The sequence below is a fragment of the Drosophila willistoni genome, unplaced genomic scaffold (genome assembly GCF_018902025.1).
Source record: "Drosophila willistoni isolate 14030-0811.24 unplaced genomic scaffold, UCI_dwil_1.1 Seg302, whole genome shotgun sequence".
In the NCBI taxonomy this organism is placed as follows: Eukaryota; Metazoa; Arthropoda; class Insecta; order Diptera; family Drosophilidae; genus Drosophila; species Drosophila willistoni.
Window position 1 is genome coordinate 112,647 of NW_025814256.1, and position 22,135 is coordinate 134,781.

General features: G+C 37.3%; 2 long non-coding RNA genes across 2 annotated transcripts; one reads left to right on the forward strand and one right to left on the reverse strand.

Annotated features, from left to right (window-relative positions):
• The first annotated feature begins 8,002 nt into the window (after positions 1–8,002).
• Positions 8,003–8,723, forward strand: LOC124461287. Its single transcript, XR_006955006.1, has 2 exons — positions 8,003–8,170; positions 8,225–8,723. It is a non-coding gene; the product is annotated as an uncharacterized LOC124461287 (long non-coding RNA).
• Positions 8,724–11,157: 2,434 nt separating this feature from the next.
• Positions 11,158–11,845, reverse strand: LOC124461289. Its single transcript, XR_006955007.1, has 2 exons — positions 11,635–11,845; positions 11,158–11,546 (listed from the first exon to the last, which is right to left on the reverse strand). It is a non-coding gene; the product is annotated as an uncharacterized LOC124461289 (long non-coding RNA).
• Between the last annotated feature and the right edge of the window lie 10,290 nt (positions 11,846–22,135).

The following is a 22,135-nucleotide window of genomic DNA, read 5'->3' on the forward strand; positions in this document are numbered from 1 at the left end:
TTTCAGACAAGTACGGAAATCGCTGGGTATACGAATGCAGAAAATCTTATGCGGCTGCAAGCTAGCCTAAACGGAAATGCACGTGAGTTAGTTTAATCCAAACTCCTTTTACCAGCAATGGTCCCTGAAATCATACAAACATTACGTATGTGTTTCGGTCGGCCAGAGCATATTTTGCACAACTTACTGGAAAAAACGCGGCAACTACCCGCAATAAAAGATAAGCTTGAACCACTTATCGAATACGCACTACTCAACGATAGAAGCATGTGGACTCACAGGTTACATGCAAAACCCGATGCTCGTACAAGAGCTACTAGAGAAACTCCCCACACAATTGAAGTTGCAGTGGGCAATGTTTCCCAAAGACACTAAGGTACCATCAATGGAATCTTTTAGCAAATGGATCTACGACATAGCTGAAGCAGCAAGCCAGGTAACATCGCCGCTTTACCATAAGAAGAGCGGAAGCCAAAATCATCACACAGAGGCACCTAAAGAGCAGGTCAAGGAAATTACGTGCGTCGTATGTAATGAACCTGGGCACAAAATACACAGCTGCCCATCGTCGGTATAATTATATCGTCCATATACACCACTGCATCTCCATTCTTCACCGATTCTCTCATTACTGCCATTATAAATCTTGTAAAAACTGCTGGAGAGTTGGAAATTCCGAATGGTACATATAGGATTTCATACTGACTTTGAAGTTTTTCTAATACGGTATCCATCTGTGGCATAGGAAAATTATCTCGGGCCCCACTTTCTCATTTAGCTTTCTGTAATCGCAGCACAGACGCTTTTTCCCATTCTTCTTTGTTATAAGTAGAACAGGCGAAGCATGTTCGGAAAAACTTGGCCTTATTATCTTCTCCTCCAACCATTCTTGTACTGTACTATCAATAATTTTCTGATCAGACTCTGCTAGACGCCTTGGATGCTGATAAACTGGCAACTCATCCGTTAGTACAATCTTCATTTCTATAGGAGTGTTTGTATTTCTAATAGCTTTGTAACTTTTAATCAACTTCTTGACCTCACTAGCGATTTCTGCACTGATATGTGACAAGTCACTCTTGATTTCCCCTTTATTCTGTTCTGCACTGTGCATACACATACTTTCAAATTCCTTAAACAACTCAGCACAAGATTTATTCGCGTTACACAGTGATTCTTTTCTCTTGATGCTCACAAACTTTGTACCTTTCTTTGTAACAACCAAATCGACGGGATCTAAAATGGTTCTACCCAAAATTGGCTCATATGCCATGTCTTCATCAGGAACGATATGAAACTCGACTTCCATCTCAATGCCATCTATCTTGACAATTGTGCTAAAACTACCAAAGGTCATCACATGACTTCCACCAATGCCTGTAAGGCTCTTCGAATATCCTGTTAATGACTTAATTCCAAGTTCCAAATTTGCTCCTGTATCAATTAGACCCTTGAACTTAATCGTCTTATAAGTTACTTCTTTCAACTCCAAAACCGAATCAGTAAATTTACCTGATGCTTTTACTAATTTATCGTCTACAACATTGGTACTTTCAACTTCATTGGCATCTTTTCCCTTACATTCAAATGAGCGATGGCCTGTTTTGCCACATTTAAAACAAGTAAACGTTTTTTTGTTACAGTCTCTCATCATGTGTGAAGGATCACTACATTTAAAACATTTGCGATCACCTTTTCTTATCGAACTTTTCTCTCTATTATCTCTACCTTGCTTGTGAAAAGATGACACCAATGTTATTTTCTTTGACGACTTCCTAGGATCATAGGATTTTAAGTGGGTCTCTAGTCGAACTTTCAACGCATCCACTGTTCTGGCTTGATACAATAAAACCTTATTTGCTCTCATGTCTGGTATACCTTCTACGAAATACTCGATTAAACTTTCGTCATCCAAATCGATCGGCTTTGCGATTTCCATTAACGAATACAAAAATTCATACAAATTCTCACTCTTTTCAACTGTCGATTACTTATCCTTCTATGAACTTCGGCTGATGAAACCTTTACTCTGAATTCGTTTTTGAAAGCTACTTTCAGGGACTCCCAACTACAAATATCTCTCTTACTACGTATAAACGACAATGCAGCTCCCTTTAACAATTGTTTTGCATACACAAAAAGCTGTAACTGACTCCACTGTACCGTTGAAGCGCATTCTTCTAGGTCCCTAGTCCATTGTACAACATCAATCGAACCTAAACCGCAAAACTCGGAAACGCTTCCCTCCACATCTTTTAGTGTGAACCATGACCTTTGCCCATCTGTGTTCTAGCCGAGGCGAAATCTGCCTCCTGCCCGTCATTCTCAGTTTCTATTAGATCCTAATGAGCGAGTAGACGCGCTTGCAGCTCAGCTTTAAGGACTATGGTCTCTAGCACTAACTCTCCCAATTTAATGCGCAACTCTTCAATACGCAAAGTTAGAATCTCACCTGGTTAAATTCAGACGATTCTTAGAAATGTGCTCTCTGCAGATTGCATCAATTTCGTTAATCTTTCTGCCACCGGTCTGGTTTCGTCTCGCAAGCAAAGTAACTCACACTCAAGACAATAATTAAACAGCTCTATAGTCGTCCTGCTCTATGGAACCACTCAATATCGCTGTAGCAACTCACTCTGCTGTCGCTACTCACTCTGCTCTCGCTACTCACTCGGCTGTTTTCCACTCGTTCTCTTGGTCTCTCTTTGTCTGCTTCCACACCAATTATCTCAACTTCGTGTCTGTTGCCTTCTCGTTTGGACTTGCCATCGTCGTCTGCTTCTTGTAACGGTTTGTGTTGTCCGCTCTCTTTTGGTTTTCCGCTTCCACAGTGAACACCAGTTATCATCAACTTCGTGCTCTCTGTCTGCTTCCACAGTGAACTCTAATTATCATCAACTTCGTGTCCGCTGTCTGCTTCCACAGTAAACACTGGTTATCACCAACTTCGTGTCTGCTGTCCGCTTTCAACTTCAGTCGTCGACTTTTTGCCAAAACGGCTCTACTTGCGTCGTCCGACCGCTCACCGTCTCACCATCCACTCGTCACCTCTCGTACAGTCGCACCAACTTCCACTATTTTTTGAACTTGTAGTGGTTGCTTCTTGTGAGTTTGTATATGTATTACACGTTAATGCATGCAATTTTAACAAATTCTGTTTACTTGCGAACTTCACACACATACACAAATTTCACTAATTGTCTTGGGCCAGAAATCTCGGTTGAGCCCCCAGTTTGTGGGATTTTACTTTATCCCGGTTTATTTATTTCAATATTATTAAAGGATGTGATTTCCTTATTTATTCTTATTTAATTAACAATGTTTCTTTGTGTTAAGAATACATATATTTTATATTATTTAAATGGCCTTAGTGATAATTTGGGTGCGCGATGTGATCGAGGCGAGAGTACGATTGCGAATGCTTTTTGAATCAACGCTTCTCTTTATTTGCTAATGAGTGAGTCAACCAGATACGTACGGCCGCTGCGTGTCGTTCTGTCTCGCTCACTAGCTACTGCCCGATTGCTATGATTATGCCGCCTGACACTTCATATAATTTATTTATTTAATATACTATAAACAATTTTAATAATAAGAACATGGCAACAATAAACAAGCAATTGAGGAGTGTTATCTCTTTTGTTTTGGTTTTAGTTGTGCCCCCTCCCCTCATCTTAGTTTTGGCGCGCTTTCTCTATTTGTTTTGATCTACCAGTTTTTCTCCTCCTGCTTGCACTATTCTTGACCGCGCTTTTTTTCATTCTTCTTTATTGCTTATCTTATAACTATTTATATTGAAACCCTGCACAATAAAGGTCGCCGCTCGAATTCGTTACCAATTGCAATGTACAGTATGTACAATCGGTATCCAGGGAACACCACGAGGAGGCCTTTGCAATAGCAATGGGGTCATTTACGAATGACCTTCGAGTCGACTTGAGATGAATAAATTCACATTTAATCTTCTCCATGTTCCCCACCTACACCTACCTACATCTACATCTTCAAAAAAGCTAATAAATAAATCCTGAGCAAATCTATATTTTAAAAAATTACCCCTGACGGACGGACATTCCCAGAATACCGACTCTGTTGCTTATTGACCTTTTTTTATTTTTAAGACTGTAAAATTTATATTTTCCTATGCTTTTGTGCTTTTTAGAAGCACCGCATAAACTTTCCATCAGGCATTTGCTATTTTTTTTAAGCAGAACGAGTAGAAAATAATTTAGAATAAATTTTCGATGCTCGCTGCATTCATGCGATTCACTGTACCAATCTCGATAATTCGGGACCTTCTCAATATTCGAAAGGCATTCATTAATAATTTTTTCTTTTAGTTTGCGCGCATGTGGGAAATTTTTAAAGAACTTATAATGCTGCTTCATCAGGTTAAATAAATGATTTTGTGGGGCTTTTAAGCTTTAGGTTGTTGTCTATAGTTTTAAAATTTTTGTTAATGATAAAAAATTCCGATACATCATAATTTGCAATCTCTTCTTTTAAAAGTTCTTTGCATGAAGCGAAAGAACTTTTACACGTTGTCACTGTCTTTCTGGATCGCTGATTTATTCGGATTTCTATCATAAATATTACTGCTATTCAAGCAATCAAACAACCTGTTACTTTTTCTATAAATTTAGATGAAGCGATTGCCACATCTTCGCAGTCAATAAATTTGCCATGTTGAATCAATGTTTTAATGGCGGATGATACTGTTTGGCTAAATACCTGCGTTGCATATTTAACCTTCATCTTTTCGAAAGAATTTTGAAATATGTGTTTCCTTGTTAATTGTGGTCACATTCTTGTAGAAGTGTTGCTCGTGTCAATTTCAAGCAATCTCACCACTACATGCCAGGAGACTGTACCATCAGGAGTCTCAATAGAATCTCGCATTAGAATGTTTCTAATGGATTTTGTGAGATGGGGGACATCATATATGCTATATATTTTCTGGTCATCCAGAGAAAAATAGGGTGCTTCGTTAACTATTCCAAGTTTATTGAATGCCCCTCGATTGTTGGGCCTTGACCGCATACTACTGCTCTTATAAAATGGCCTAGGGTTCTTGCGGCTCTTATATTTGAATCTATTAATTGTGTTAACTTATGAGCAGTTGGCATATAGCCTCCTCACCATGAAAACACATATTTGCTTACATAAAGCGTCAGTTTTTTCGTAGCCATCATCCACAAATCCTTCCACTTATCCAATCTCATTCATATAGGCCTTCGAAGAATAAAAATGAAGTAACTAAGTCGACTCGTCGACTTGGGTATACCATATACCAGGTGAAACAAATATTTAAAATTTCGAAAACAAAATGTATGTCTATTAAATTGTTTTAACATGCCTCATAACAATATGCTATCTCGCTCACTCTACAAACACACGAGCACTCTAGCGCCGCCACTAGCCAACGGCCAATTCTGCCCTTATGGATCGCGTAGCAAAATACGTTCATACGCATATTTTGCATGATTCTAGTCCGATTTCAATATAATTTGGTAGTTTGGTAGAAATAGATAAGATTAATTAGTCCACCAAATTTTATTGCGATGGTCAAAAAATTGCAAGAGGCAATCGGTTTTTTATAAATTAAGGAGGCGTAAGTGGGCGTGGCAACATATTAAAATATATATATTCTGCGCGCATACTAAGCCAGTATACATACCAAATTGAATGTCGGTAGCTTTGATAGTTTTGTAAAAAATAAGTTTTATGTAAATTTCGGGTGCGGAAAGGGCCAAAAAGTTGGAACAATTTTTTTCTGCGCGCTAACTAAACGAGTATACAAAGCAAATTTGATGTCTCTATCTGTTATACTTTTTCAGAAAAACAGTTTTGTGTAAATTCTGGGGGCTTAAGGGGGCGTGGCCAAAATTCCAATTAACTCTATATATTTACATATCACACGAGTCACAGACGGACGGACGGACCGACGGACATGGCTAGATCGACGCGGTTGTTGATCCTGATCAAAAATATATATACTTTATGGGGTCGGAGAAGCTTCCTTCTAACTGTTACATACATTTTGGCGACTTTAATACCTATGGGTGTATAGTATTGTAACGTGTTTTGCCTTTGTGGAACAAAATGACGCCACCCGTGGCCGAGCGGTTGGTTTACGGTTGGGCGTTCGATCGTCAGGCCTAAGATAACTCAGCAGAATCGCAAAGAAAACCGAGATAGTTTCTTTCGTTTATTCAATCTCTTTATTTTCCTTGTCTTAGCGGCAGCGAAAACTTGCAAGTCCTTCGTTAAGTTGGCCACGCTAGCTCAGCCCAGCCGTAGAGAATGGGACCGCTTCTTAAGGGTCTTCGGAAACATTAGGCTTTTTAGCTTGAAAGTTTTTCCAAATTGATGGCTTTAGGTAAGGAAAGAGTTACCATAAAAGTTGCAAGAATATACAAACTTTGACGCGGTCGAAGTTAGCCCCGGCCCTAAATATAATTAAAAAAGTAAATATATTGAAAAATATGAAAGAAACTAACTTCGGCTATGCCGAACTTTATATACCCTTGCAGTATACTTGGCAATAATATTTTTCCTTTTTGAAATTTCTTGCCCAGCAACTCTATTCATCAATTCATAAACAAAATATTATTTCATTTTTAACTACAATTTTTTCTTCTTCCATTATTCCCTAAGCAAAGCACGGCACGCATACACATACAGTTCATGTACCGTTGCGTCTGTGTGTGTATGCGTGTGCTCTGTTGATTTGATGATGACGTAGTAGGCAGCAAGCAGCGCTGCCGGCAGCGTTTAAACCGATTTATATTGACTGTAACTTGTGTTTTATTTATACGATCAGATTCAAATTTTGGGATCTGAGATTTAATTCAATACTATCATATTGGTAAATTTCATGGGGATACTCCAATTTTTGCAAAAATGTTTCTTCTAGATATGATATATGATATAATTTTCGATCCTAAATATTTTTATACTTTATTTTACCCGGGTAATATAAAACCCAAAAAAAATTTCATCCCGATAGCTCTTAAGACGGCTGACGGACATGGCTATATCGGCTCAGCTTCTCATGCTGATCCAAGAATTTATATACTTAATGGGGTCGGAAACGACTTCTTCTGTGCGTTACAAACATCTGACCAATTTTATAATACCCACTGCAAGGGTATATGTGGGCATACATAATATACACATTGACGGGATAATGTTTAATGGTTATAGATGATGTTAGAGCAGATATATTTGCAACCTGTGCAGAGCAATTTGTTACTAGACACCGACATTTAATGTGATTACAAACATGGGAGCAGCTAGAAAATTCGGTTCCGGGGTAATACTTTATTTTTTAATTTAATTTTCAATTAATTTTCAAAGTTTCTCATATCATAGCAAGTCAATCTAGTTACCTAGAAATACTCACTCACAAAAGGTCATATGAGTTGAAAGAAAATATTTCAGTCGAATAGTAGCAATATTGCTGCGAGCTTGAAAATTATTTAAATAAAAAGTTTCAAAAATTATCGTGTTGGTGCTTGAGACAAAAATTAAAAAATAGATAAAAATCTTACATGAAAAACACGCGAATTTTAAAAAAATATATAACAACAAATTTTTAATCCAGTCCTAGTAAAACAGGAAACAGATTTCTTCCTTTACATCAAAATTACATACATATGTCAATTGCAAAAAGTTACAAAAGTTGAATATTGTCCCTTTGGCCACACTTAAGTTAAACATATAAAATTCTACATCAAACTTAACTACAAATTTTAGCATACATTCATCCCTCTAATCTAAACATTTTTAAAATCCTTATTGTTCCTTTTGACAAAAATTGGGAAATACAAATTTAGAACATAATACCCAAAAAGTTACAAAAGTGGTTACGTTTAATCCTTTATATCAAAATTAAGTAAAATTTTAACACGAAATAAGAATAAAACTCTTCATCAAAATTAAGTGCAAATTTTAAAATTAATTCCATAAAATGTTACAAAATTTAAAAGTTATCATTCATTATACGAAATATATATTTTTTATATTACATTACATCAAAATTAAGAACACATTCTACAAAAAATGGTTAAAGGTTACGAAACATATACATAATCCTTTATATCATATTATTGTGCTTTTTAATGTCCTTTCGGCCAAAGTTACGAAGTACATATAATTAGGCGAAATTGTAAAAATAAATTCTTTTATTTGGAAATTTGCCAAATTGGCTAAATTTTAAAAGATCCTGTAACCTGTATCCTGTAAGCGTACCAGTCCTATCCAAGATTATGTGCAGCAAGGCGACAGACCGTCAGCGCAGATTCTAGGATTGCAGGATGCTCACAGAAAATGAAAGGTTGCGGATGTTCCAGAAACGCTTGCACACCTCCTGTGTAGCCTTGGCAGCGATGAGGCTTAGGTACCTAGGAGTCCATCTGCTGAAAACGCTTCAGGATGCAGCCAAGCGAACAATATACGTGGGATGTTCCGGATGTTCAAGAAACGCTTAGACACATCCTGTGCAGCCTTGGTAACGAGGCATAGCTACCCCATCTAAGAAATCGCTTCAGGATGCAGCCAAGCGAACAATTTATCAACTCTTGATGTCCTGTCAGATATAAGCCCCCGCTCCCGCACCCCGACGAAAATCTGTCTGTGGGACTCCTAGTGGATGGCCTGCTTAAACTAACCTAACCTATATCTAGAAAACCTAACCATTATATTTAATAATTGCAAAGTAATAACTTCTTTACATCAAAATTAAGTGAAAAAACAGAGGGCCGGGGCTAACTTCGACCGCGTCAAAGTTTGTATACCCTTGCAATTTTTTTGGTAACTCTTTCCTTACCTTTAGCCATTAAAGTGCAAAAGCGTTTAAGCTAAAAAGGCTAATGTTTCCGAAAGAACGGCCTACAATCTTAGCATAGGAAATAACGAAGATATTGATCAAAGTCAATGTCTTCCACCGATCGTTCCTATAGGAGCTATGTGATATAGTAACCCGATATTTATCGAATTCGGCACAGTCATTAACAGATATACTAAACTAACAAATATTTAATTTGAAAGAAATCGCGTCAAAAGTAACGAAGTTATTGACATAAGTCACTGTTTTCGAAAGATCGTTCCTATGGGAGCTATGATGATATAGTCACCCTATCTTGATCAAATTTGGCGTAGTCGTTTATATGTGAAATTAACTCACCAATATTAAATTTCATGACAATAGCTCGGAAAATAACGAAGTTATTAAGAAAAGTCACAGTTCGTGACGGTGCCATTTGTATGGGAGCTATGTGATATAGTGATCCGAGATATACAACGCCTGCAGTATATACAAGCCTACATGCAAAATTTCAGCTCTGTAGCTTTAACGGTCTAGGAGGAGTTTGCGTTGATCCAGACGGACGGACGGACGGACGGACGGACATGGCCATTTGAACTCGTCTCGCCGTGCTGATCAAGAATATATATATACTTTATATGGTCGGAGATGCTTCCTTCTATGCGTTGCACAATTTTGACCAAAATTAATATACCCTTTTTGCAAGGGTATAACAAACGATTCTTCATCAAAATTACACCAAAGCACAAAAATAGGGAAGTAATTTTTTAATTAAAAATTAAACTTAGTGTTCGTTAAAATTTCAGAATTTAAAAATTTAAGTTTATGGTGTTTCGTGGTTGTTTTTTTTTAAAAGTATCTTTATATCCCGTTTATATTAGTGTTTCCTAAAAACGCGAACTAAATTCAAACTTCGAAACCGCGTCTACGACATTCATACAACATTCAAACATCGTTTCGAAAACAAGTCACAAATTAAAATTTTATGACCACATTTTGCAATTTGATTGAACCGATTACTCATTGAGGTATTTAAGAATATAGGCATCTATGAATCTATTTGTCGAATTAAGTCCAGCATCATATATTTAAGAAGCCCTTTTCCGTGGTGAACAAATACTGACTGCATACAATGGAAACTTGCAGTCTCTGCAGTCAACGGATGTCCGACTTCCCATACGAAATCCAGTCCAACTATTGAATCTAGGTAGGTAGGTATCTTTTGGCCACATTGTTTGCCAACCAGTTTTTTTTTTTTTATATAGACGTAGTCGTACAACGCTCAGTACGAACAAGTGGCCCATATGACACCAGGCCCGGGCCTGTTACGAATGACCCTAAGTAAAGTTAATGTTACAACCTCTACCCACTCCGACCTAAGGGCATAGGCGTATTACATATATAAACATAAATTAAACTAAAGAAATAGAAAATATTAAATGTAATGAGATAATAGGTTACATATAAAATGAAAACAGGATAGGTATAAATAAAGATGATTACAACTAATTACGAGCGAGGAATGACAAGATCGCAGTTTTAATACCCGGAAGCGATGTTTCGGAACCGATAACGTGCCAAAGTCTGTTGTAGTCACTACATAGTATACGAAAAGGTTCATGCAGAGAACTGTTGGGCAGACAAATGACAGTTTGAAAGGTCGCCAGCGGCAAACTTGAAAAGGCCGACGATGAGATATGCATGTATGTCTTTTGTTTTGTCAATCTCTATTGCATATTTAATATTCTTTTATTTTCCACCAAAATGAATTCAGTTTTCTTGTTCGTTTTCATGAAACGATCGTTTTGTTTTCGCTTGTCTAATTGTTTATTCAAATCGCCACACTGAACATTGTCCATTACAATAAATTCCAAAGTCATCATAGGTAAACCTTTATTATACCACTGTCAAATTCTCTCTTTAGAATGTAGGCAAATGTGTCACCATTTTGGAATATAAGAATTAGTTAGATGGTTTTTCAACTGTAGGTCAAATATGTGAGTAGAAATTAATAAATTTCAGTTTTTACAATTCGGTAATAGATAGAGAAGCATAAAAAGTTAAAGAAGTCGATCTCGGTTTTTTGCTTTAAAGGATGGAATAAATTTTCATTCGTAAAAAAAATTGTGTTCTCTCCAATCAGCTAAGCTGCAAGGCTCACATATAGAAACTAATAATGCAGTGTCAACGGAATGTAAGAATGAACGATTTAATCTACCTTCAGCGGATTAGAGTTAATGATTATTAAAATTACCAAAAACTCTTGCCAGTGCATAAGCTGAAGGTACAGTGGCAGTGGCAGTTTGACAGTGGCATAATAAGAGTTTACCTATGATGACTTTGGAATTTATTGTAATGGACAATGTTCAGTGTGGCGATTTGAATAAACAATTAGACAAGCGAAAACAAAACGATCGTTTCATGAAAACGAACAAGAAAACTGAATTCATTTTGGTGGAAAATAAAAGAATATTAAATATGCAATAGAGATTGACAAAACAAAAGACATACATGCATATCTCATCGTCGGCCTTTTCAAGTTTGCCGCTGGCGACCTTTCAAACTGTCATTTGTCTGCCCAACTGGTTGGCAAACAATGTGGCCAAAAGATACCTACCTACCTAGATTCAATAGTTGGACTGGATTTCGTATGGGAAGTCGGACATCCGTTGACTGCAGAGACTGCAAGTTTCCATTGTATGCAGTCAGTATTTGTTCACTACGGAAAAGAGCTTCTTAAATATATGATGCTGGACTTAATTCCACAAATATATTCATAAAAATGATATGCCTATATTCTTAAATACCTCAATGAGTAATCGGTTCAATCAAATTGCAAAATCCTCCAAATCGATATAAAATCAAAGCCGTCGTAATTCAAAACTGCTGCTGCACGTTTTTGACATTTGATTGTGAACCTAAGAGAACAAGACGAATTTGGCGAATTTCGTACACCTAAAAGTAAATATCTGCGAAAAATTTAATGCGGTCATAAATTTTTAATTTGCGACTTGTTTTCGAAACGAGGTTTGAATGTTGTATGAATGTCGTAGACGCGGTTTCGAAGTTTGAATTTAGTTTGCGTTTTTAGGAAACACTAATATAAACGGGATATATAGATACATCTAAAACAAAACAACCATGAAACACCATAAACTTAAATTTTTAAATTCTGAAATTTTAACGAACACTAAGTTTAATTTTTAATTAAAAATTACTTCCCGATTTTTGTGCTTTTGTGTAATTTTGATGAAGAATCGTTGTTTGTTTTTCACTTAATTTTGATGTAAAGAAGTTATTACTTTGCAATTGTTAAATATATCGGTTAGATTTTCTAGATATTGGTTAGGTTAGTTTAAGCAGGCCATCCACTAGGAGTACCACAGACAGATTTTCGTCCGTGGTGTGCGGGAGCGGGGCTTATGTCTGACAGGACATCAAGAGTTGATAAATTGTTCGCTTGGCTGCATCCTGAAGCGATTTTTAGATGGGGTACCTATGCCTTGTTACCAAGGCTGCACATGATCTGTCTAAGCATTTCTTGAACATCCGGAACATCCCACATAGACCGACTACAATGTCAAGAGTTGGTATATTATTCGCTTGGCTGCATCCTGAAGCGTCTTCAGCAGATGGACTCCTAGGTACCTAAGCCTCATCGCTGCCAAGGCTACACAGGAGGTGTGCAAGCGTTTTCGGAACATCCGCAACCTTTAATTTTCTGCAGTCCTTCACATGAGATGTGTGTCCGATGAGCATGCCTGTGAGCATCCTGCAATTCTAGAATCCGCGCTGACGGTCTATCGCCTTGCGTGCTGCACGTAATCTTGGATATGACTGGTACGCTTACAGGATACAGGTTACAGGATCTTTTAAAATTTAGCCAAATTTTCCAAATAAAAGAATTTATTTTTACAACTTCGCCTAACTTCCAAATAAAAGAATTTATTTTTGTGGGACTTAATTTTGATGTAGAGGTTTATATGTACTTATCGGCGAAGAGAGGAATTCAGGGTTTCCGGAATCGTTGATTCCGTTGTTGGATACCATTTTTCCACTAATTTTGTGCAGCGAGTCTCGACGTGCATTACGGTTGACTTCCAGAAGGAAAAGAGACTGAATTCTCTCAACCGCACACCGAGCCACACTCGATGACAGCATAGTGTTAAACAGTTCTACATCAGTCATGATATTTATTACTTAACACTGATCAATTCGCTTTAACAGTAGGCACACAATTCAAATTATTAGCAATGCCTAATTCAATCTCCGACACGGTCATCCTGACAAATTACACAACCTCGTGTAGCAGGAGTATAAACCACCTTTACAATCTCCGACACGGTCACCCTGACAAATTACACGTCCTCGTGTAGCAGGAATATAAACCACTTTTACAAGCATCAATTTCACATCTTTGTTTTAACTAACTGAACCAAAAACATTCTGTTTTATGCAGTTTGACAAATCCATTTTAATGTTAATTCAAAATCTCTTATTTGCTATAACATATATCGTAACTAAAAATTCTTATTTCATATTTTTCTACTTGCCTATTTCAACATTTGTTTGTTCATATTTCTTTTACAATTCATTAAACATTACAATGTTTTCAATATTTTCTTATTTTATAACCTCCACATTTTCATTCTTATCAAACAACATTTTCGCTTTTAGTTTTACAAACATTGTCTTTTCTTTATGTTCTCATTTACGTTTCAAGAATCCACGGCAAGGTACCACCACGTAGCATCGACAACAACACTCTTTCTAAAAACATCCCTACATTCCATCCCATTTCCCCTAGTGCCTCATTCACTAGTCCATACGGTCTGTTTCACCCGTCTCTTCATCACAGTCCTTTCCAACTGTTTCCATACGGTCTGTTTCACCCGTTTCACCACAGTCTCTTCCAACTGTGCCATTACGGTCTCTTTCACCCGTTTCACCACAGTCTCTTCTAACTGTGCCATCACGGTCTGTTTCACCCGTTTTACCAGATGAATCATACTCATCTCCGTCGATATCCAGCACGCTTGGTACCTGCACCTCTGGCATTCTCCGTAAACTGTCATGTGGGTAGTTATACTGTCTTTTACTTGAAATGGACTTCAACGTATATCTATCGCCTTCTAATACTTCTATGACCATAAATGGTCCACGAAACTTAGTGTCCAACTTAGTCTGTTGTCTCTCACTATTTTTGATCAGAACATAATCTCCCTTACTGAATCTGACTACTTTTGCCTTGTCTTTATCAAATCTAAGTTTGTCATAGCTTGCTGCATTTTCCATATTTCTTGTAGCCTGAGATCTTTGGTCATTTAAATCTATCGCTGTCTCATTATCATCAATGGGAACTAATCCTAATGGTCGAGCACTCTTACCGATTAATAATTCTAACGGACTCGATTTTGTAACTCGATTAACTGTACAGTTTAATGCTAATTGAACGTTCCCTATAGCATCTTGCCATGAACGCTCACTGGATTCAACGATAGTTTGTAAAGTTGTTCATCACTCTTTCGACCTGTCCATTTGCCCGGCTAGCACCTGTAGCTATCAGGTGAAGCTGAATTTTCTGAGAAGCACAGAATTCGAAAAATTTCGATCCCGTAAAACTTCCGCCTTGATCAGCCACTAATTGAGCAGGTCCAAATAGCGCAATCGATGACTTTAATGCGTCAATACAACTAACTGCGTCAAGCTAATAAGTGTGGTACAAATAAACATATTTTGTAAAACCATCGATTTGAACAATGACATACTCTTTACAATCGTTCTTCCCATTTAGTTTTCCAGTGATATCTATATGCAACGTATGCCAAGGAATGCTAATCTTCGGAATCGAATGCAGTTCCACTTGGACTTTTCAGGACGCTGCAAGCCGAAAAACAACGTGATCAGGATATTTTGCAAACAATTAACAAGTTGAGTGAGGGTGAGCTTTCTAAAGATTTAGCTGCAACTTATGAAATGAGAGCTAATATGCTTTACAGAAAAATTCAAAGAAATTGTAGGACTCGTTGTTTGCCAGTCATTCCTAGAACCTTTAGATGGTCTGTAATAAACCAAGTACATGAATCGATCTTACACTTAAGTTGGGAAAAGACCCTAGACATTTCGTCATTTAAAATTAGTGTTTCTGCCAATATCTTCGACACTATATGTCGAGAAGTTTTTTGGCCTAAACATATAATAGTTAAGGAATACACTGTAAAAAAGAAAAATCGGCAACCGATTCGCTTGCCTACAACAACAACTAATACTACTACTAATACTATCAGCATCTGCTGGTGTGTCAAAAAACTAGCTTGGTCCCTTAACCTGGGTTACCAGAACGTTAGAGGACTAAAATCTAAACTTCCTAATCTCTATGTAGATAGTCTTTCTTTTGAGCATAACATTCTAGCTTTCACAGAGACGTGGCTAAAACCTGATATTGCTGATGCATCGGTTTTTTCCACAAACTTTTCTATTTTCAGACGTGACCGGATTTCTCGCATAGGTGGTGGCGTTCTGATAGCTGTTGATGCTGCTTTATCATCTGAAATGATTCAATTTTCTAGTACCCAGGAGATTGAGTTTGTCGGTGTTAAAGTAAATTTTAAATCTTTTAATGCTTTCATTACTTGTTCCTATATTCCACCATTGTCAGACATGGTGGTATATTTAAATCATTTAGAGGCAATTCAGTTTGTCTCCTCTTTAGTTTCGAGTCAAGACATGCTCATAGTTGTAGGTGATTTTAATTTACCCGCTTTAGCATGGTCACTAACAGATGAATCTACCACGTTGCTGCCCTCTTTGTCACATGACTTTATTGATGGCCTTCTAGGCTTATCTTTATCCCAAGTCAATCCTGTCTTAAATTCTAATGGAAATCGTTAGATCTTATTTTTGTATTGGATTCTTCTTATTGTGAGGTTTCTAGGATCGAACCATTTGTTCTTCCAGAAGACAAATTTCATCGTACATTAAATTTAAAAATTGATTTGCCCTTGCTTTCACCATTACTTGGTTCAAATGAGTTACCACTAACTAGGTGCTTTCGTAAGACTGACTTTGCCAGCCTTAATGAAAACATTGCTACTACCGATTGGTCTTATCTGTACAATTGTAGTGATATGAACTCGGCTGTTCGTTTTTTCTATGATACTCTGATATTTGTGTGCCTCTTGGTAGGCTGGAGCGGCTTAACAAACCTCCCTGGTTCTCTCGCGAGCTATCCAATTTGAAAAATGTGAAGACACGATATTATAAGAAGTTCCAAAAAACACGTCGTTCATCAGATTATGCTCTGTATACAGTCGCTCGTTCAAAATTCATGATGCTTAATACACAATGCTATAAGAATTATCTTCAGCGGTGTAAGCTTCAGTTTTCTTCTGACCCTAAACAATTTTATAATTTTGTTAATTCTAAACGTAAGACCTCTGTGCACCCATCTTTTTTGTCTTTCAAAATAAAAAGCGAGCACTGATCAGGCAATAGCCGATATGTTTGCGAGTTTTTTCAAAACAACTTATTCCTCAACGGAATATCGAGCAAGTCCGTATCCTTATCATTTAAAAAAGGCTAATTGCATTTTCAATCCAGTGATTGATGAAAGTTCTATTCTTACCGAACTTAAATTAGTTAAACCTGTTTATTCTCCGGGGCCAGACGGTATTGCTGGATGTATACTCAGGTTCTGTGCAAACGCATTATGTAAACCCATTTTAAAATTGTTTCTATTGTCTGTAGAATCTTCCTCTTTTCCATCTATTTGGAAGGAGTCGTATATTATTCCTCTGCATAAAAATGGCAAAAAGTCCGAAGCCTCTAACTATAGGGGTATCTCAAAATTGTCCGCTATTCCGAAAGCTTTTGAGAAAATTATAACTTCTCAATTGCAACATTTTTGCAGCTCTATTATTTCGCCATCCCAACATGGGTTTGTGAAACGTAGATCTACAACCACTAACCTTTTAGAATTTACATCAATAATTATCAAGGGGTTCAAAAATGGTAAACAAACTGATGTCATATACACTGACTTCAGCAAAGCTTTTGATTCCGTTAATCATACCCTATTACTTTCTAAACTGAGCGACATTGGATTTCCACCCCTTTTCCTTTCTTGGGTTCGAGAATATTTAACAAATAGAAAACAGAAGGTACTTTTTAAGTCTTCTTTTTCCGTTTCCATTTCTGTGACTTCTGGTGTACCTCAAGGTAGTCATCTTGGCCCTCTGCTCTTCACACTATTTATTAACGATCTTCCATCAGTCATTGTTCATTCGCGTGTGCTTATGTATGCTGACGATGTCAAGCTTTGTCTTACTTATAAAGATACAGATTCATTTAGTTGGCTACAAGCTGATCTTAAAAACTTTCAATCCTGGTGCCAGTTTAATCTACTAAATCTTAACACTACCAAATGTAAGGTAATGACTTTTTTTCGTAACTCTCCTCAACTGGTCACTTATATTCTAAACAACAGCCCTTTAGAACGTCTAAATATCCCCACCCATATTTCCACCACGGTCGCAAAGGCCATGAGTGTCCTGGGTTTCATTAAAAGATGGTCAAAAGAATTTGATGACCCCTATACAACTTCTTATACAAGTTCTTTTTACTTCGCTTGTCCGTCCTATTGTAGAGTATGGATCTTGCATTTGGTCACCTCAATATGAGTCGCACCAGATTAGACTAGAATCCGTTCAAAAGCAGTTCTTGCTATTTGCTCTTCGTGGCTTAAGCTGGGATCGCAATGTCAATTTGCCTTCGTATTCTAGTAGACTTCTCTTGATTAACCTTCCGTCCCTAACTAACCGTAGAATTATGCTTGGTGTCATTTTTATGCACAAGCTCCTAATTGGTGATATCGACTCGCCTGAGTTATTAGCTCAGGTGAATCTGTCGGTACCATGTAGACGGAGTAGACATCCTTTAATACCTTTATCCCTTAGTCGTTGTTCTTCTAACTATGCTATGCATGAACCTTTTAGGGTCCTCTGCTCTGATTACAATCTTCTATCCCCTGTAATCGGCTCAGAGTTTTCTATTAATATGCTTAAAACATCTATCCTATCCCATTTAGTTAATAGATAGCTATAGTATTATGTGTTTGTTTGTCTTTTTTATTGTGAATTTTTTCCACGCGATTCGTGCCGTGCGTTATACGTCTGCACCCCTCGGTCGGTCGGGTGGGAGGTGGGTTATCTGCTTGGGCTCGCGCGTAACAGGCTTTGTCCTGGTGTCGTAGGGGCCACTTGAACGTACTGCGCATAGTATCGTCAACGTCCGCTATAATAAAAAGGTCCACGAAACTTAGTGTCCAACTTAGTCTGTTGTCTCTCACTATTTTTGATCAGAACATAATTCCCCTTACTGAATCTGACTACTTTTGCCTTGTCTTTGTCAAATCTAAGTTTGTCATAGCTTGCTGCATTTTCCATATTTCTTGTAGCCTGAGATCTTTGGTCATTTAAATCTATCGCTGTCTCATTATCATCAATGGGAACTAATCCTAATGGTCGAGCACTCTTACCGATTAATAATTCTAACGGACTCGATTTTGTAACTCGATTAACTGTACAGTTTAATGCTAATTGAACGTTCCCTATAGCATCTTGCCTTGAACGCTCACTGGATTCAACGATAGTTAATGGATTTTGTAAAGTTTCTCATCACTCTTTCGACCTGTCCATTTGCCCGGCTAGCACCTGTAGCTATCAGGTGAAGCTGAATTTTCTGAGAATCACAGAATTCGAAAAATTTCGATCCCGTAAAACTTCTGCCTTGATCAGCCACTAATTGAGCAGGTCCAAATAGCGCAATCGATGACTTTAATGCGTCAATACAACTAACTGCGTCAAGCTTATAAGTGTGGTACAAATAAACATATTTTGTAAAACCATCGATTTGAACAATGACACACTTTTTACAATCGTTCTTCCCACTTAGTTTTCCAGTGATATCTATATGCAACGTATGCCAAGGAATGCTAATCTTCGGAATCGAATGCAAATCCACTTGGACTTTTCAGGACGCTGATTTTGTCACCCTACAAGTGATAGAATTCTCTACAAACTTTCGAACGTACTTCGCAATTCCCGTAAACCAGTAATGTTCGTACACTTTATCTAGGGTCTTTTCCCAACCTAAGTGTAATATCGATTCATGTACTTGGTTTATTACAGACCATCTAAAGGTTCTAGGAATGACTGGCAAACAACGAGTCCTACAATTTCTTTGAATTTTTCTGTAAAGCACATTAGCTCTCATTTCATAAGTTGCAGCTAAATCTTTAGAAAGCTCACCCTCACTCAACTTGTTAATTGTTTGAAAAATATCCTGATCACGTTGTTTTTCGGCTTGAATCCAATTTTCTGAAATTTCCATTAACTGTACATGTTTTTCTACAACTTTATTTTGATTCTCTTTATCTTATCAAGCAAAGGATTCCTCGACAGTAAATCTACATGGGCCATACGTTTGCCTTCGCGATATTGAATATCAAAATCGAATGCTTGAAGGGATGCCCACCAGCGATACACTCTAGGTGATAGCTCAATTTTTGTTCTAGAAGCCTTTAACGAATGACAGACCTATTACCATGTAGATAATGTCTAAAGGGGTTTACTGCATTAACTACCGCGAGTGTTTCTAAATCATAAGACGTGTATTTCGATTCACACACACTAGTAGTTTTACTGAAATATTCAACCACATACGGTTTATTTTCAATTCGAAGCAAAAGTATGGCTCCATAGCCAATGGCACTTGCATCTGTATGCAGTTCTATGGGGTATTTAGGATCGAATATTACCAAGACTGGTTTGCTTGTAAGGATATCAATAATTTTTTTGCGAACCTTCTCATGTTCATTCGTCCAATCAAAATTAATTTTAATAGATGTAATGTGGTAATTGGCCTGGGTGGTGGCAATGCGCTTAATGCTTCAATTTTACGCAAATTTGGACGAATCTCACCCGCCTGTACTTCGTATCCTAGATACTAAACAGAATCCCTAAAAAATGAGCATTTCTCTACATTAAACGAAAAGCCTGCCTTAGTAAAAATATTCAAGACGATCTCTAATCTTTCAATAGCTTCTTCCTTAGTTGACGCCACGATCATGCTTTATATCATCCATATAGACAATAATGTACGAAAATGCCAAATCGCCCACTGCTTTCATCACTGCTCTTTGAAAAACCGACGGTGCGTTCTTTAGACCAAACGGCATCGCTAGAAACTCAAATTGTCCGTCGGGAGTGACGAATGCAGTGTACTCAATGGAATTCTCGTGTAATGGGACCGGATAATACCCGCAAGCCATGTCCAAGCAAGTAAAGTATCTTGCTCCACGCAATCTAGCTATCTGATTTGAAATTAAGGGTAGAGGAAACTTATCTGCAATGGTATTTCTATTTAATTCACTATAATCGACACAGAGTCTTACAGATCCGTTTTTCTTTTTTACTAAAAGTGCTGGACTAGCATAAGGTGAACTGCTCGGCCTTATTACATTATAATCTATTAGCTCTTGAACTTTTGACCGGAGTAATTCTCCTTCACTGGGACTGAATCTGTAAGGGCGTCTTTGCACAGTCTTGGTGGGTTCTACTAATCGAATTGACATTACACCAGTAGTTACGCGAGTTAAAGGAGTTCCGCGAATTAATGATTTTGAATGCTTTCTTAACAATCTTAACAATTGATTTTTATCTTCTCCCTGTGCTTCAGTTGCTAAATTATTAAAATCATTTTCGTAACTTTTTACCGAACATTCGTTAACTGTTTTGTCTTTAATTATTTCCACACCTTCTGTTGATACAATTGCAGAGTATCCTTGTGCTAAAATTTCGCGGCAAATTACAATATTATTTCTCTTATTATTATGTTGGACTAAATGAAATATTACTTCGATACAATTTCCATTTATCATTACATTACTTGTGATTTGAATTGACGAAACTACACTAACATTACCAATTCCACTTAATGATTACGTTATTTGTTCTTTTCCCAGACAGTTTGTGTGCTATGCTCTCTTTGACTAACGAGCATTCTGCGCCTGAATCATATGTAATCGGAAAAATCTTACCTGGGCGCAACATAATTGCTTTTGGTTCATCAACGACACATAGGTTAACCCTCTTATGCACACGTGATCCTGCGTCACCATCCGAACTCTTGGGGCATTGAGTAGATTTGTGTCTCGGCTCGTGAAATTGATAGCATGTCACGACTTTAGCACGCACTGATGAAGCTCGCTGATCTTCTCCAGATGTAGAAGGTTTCTGCCCTCTGCATTCCGACTTCCTGTGTCCAAGCTTCCCACATGAGTAACATTTGATTGGCAACGTTTTAGCACGCTTTGCAATTGAATAATCGTCTGAAGAGCTGGACCGCTTATTGTCAAACGAAAAGACTTGTAACTCGGACCGTAAGTCTCGTCTGCTGCGAATAGTCAGTGTGTACGCAATTTGTTGTAAAATTTCTATTTTCCTATTGCTTTTGTGCTTTTTAGAAGCACCGCATAAACTTTCCATCAGCCTTTTGCTATTTTTTTTAAATTTAGAATAAACTTTCGATGCTCGCTGCATTCATGCGATTCACTGTACCAATCTCGATAATTCGGGTCCTTCTCAATATTCGAAAGGCATTCATTAATAATTTTTTCTTTTAGTTTGCGCGCATGTGGGAAATTTTTAAAGAACTTATAATGCTGCTTCATCAGGTTAAATAAATGATTTTGTAGGGCTTTAAGCTTTAGGTTGTTGTTTATAGTTTTAAAATTTTAGTATAATTTTTCGTAATACACCTGATCTTGGTCATTTTCGTTTTCAATTGCCAGTTCATGCTTTGTTTCTTCAATAACATTTATTAGCATATCTTCATCTGGCTCGCAATTACCTGTTGTAGTTTTTGAAGTTATTAATTTCATTGACAACATTTTTAATATTATTGCATTGAATTCGAATAACATAGGATTATTGTTTGTGCCACCCCTGCTTTTTATTAGGTAAAATACATTTTCTGCGCATCTTGGTTTAGACGTGACAACATTAAAAAGAATACTCCGTGCCCTTCATTCCAAATATCGCTTGTAAGCATTAGTATTGCGTTTATTGATAGAACTATTCCATCTAAACAATAAACTTTTCTGCGATATAGACATTTTGTGAGGTGAGGGACATCATATATGCCATATATTTTCTGGTCATCCAGAGAAAAATAGGGTGCTTCGTTAACTATTCCAAGTTTATTGAATCCCCCTCGATTGTTGGCCCTTGATCGCATACTACTGCTCTT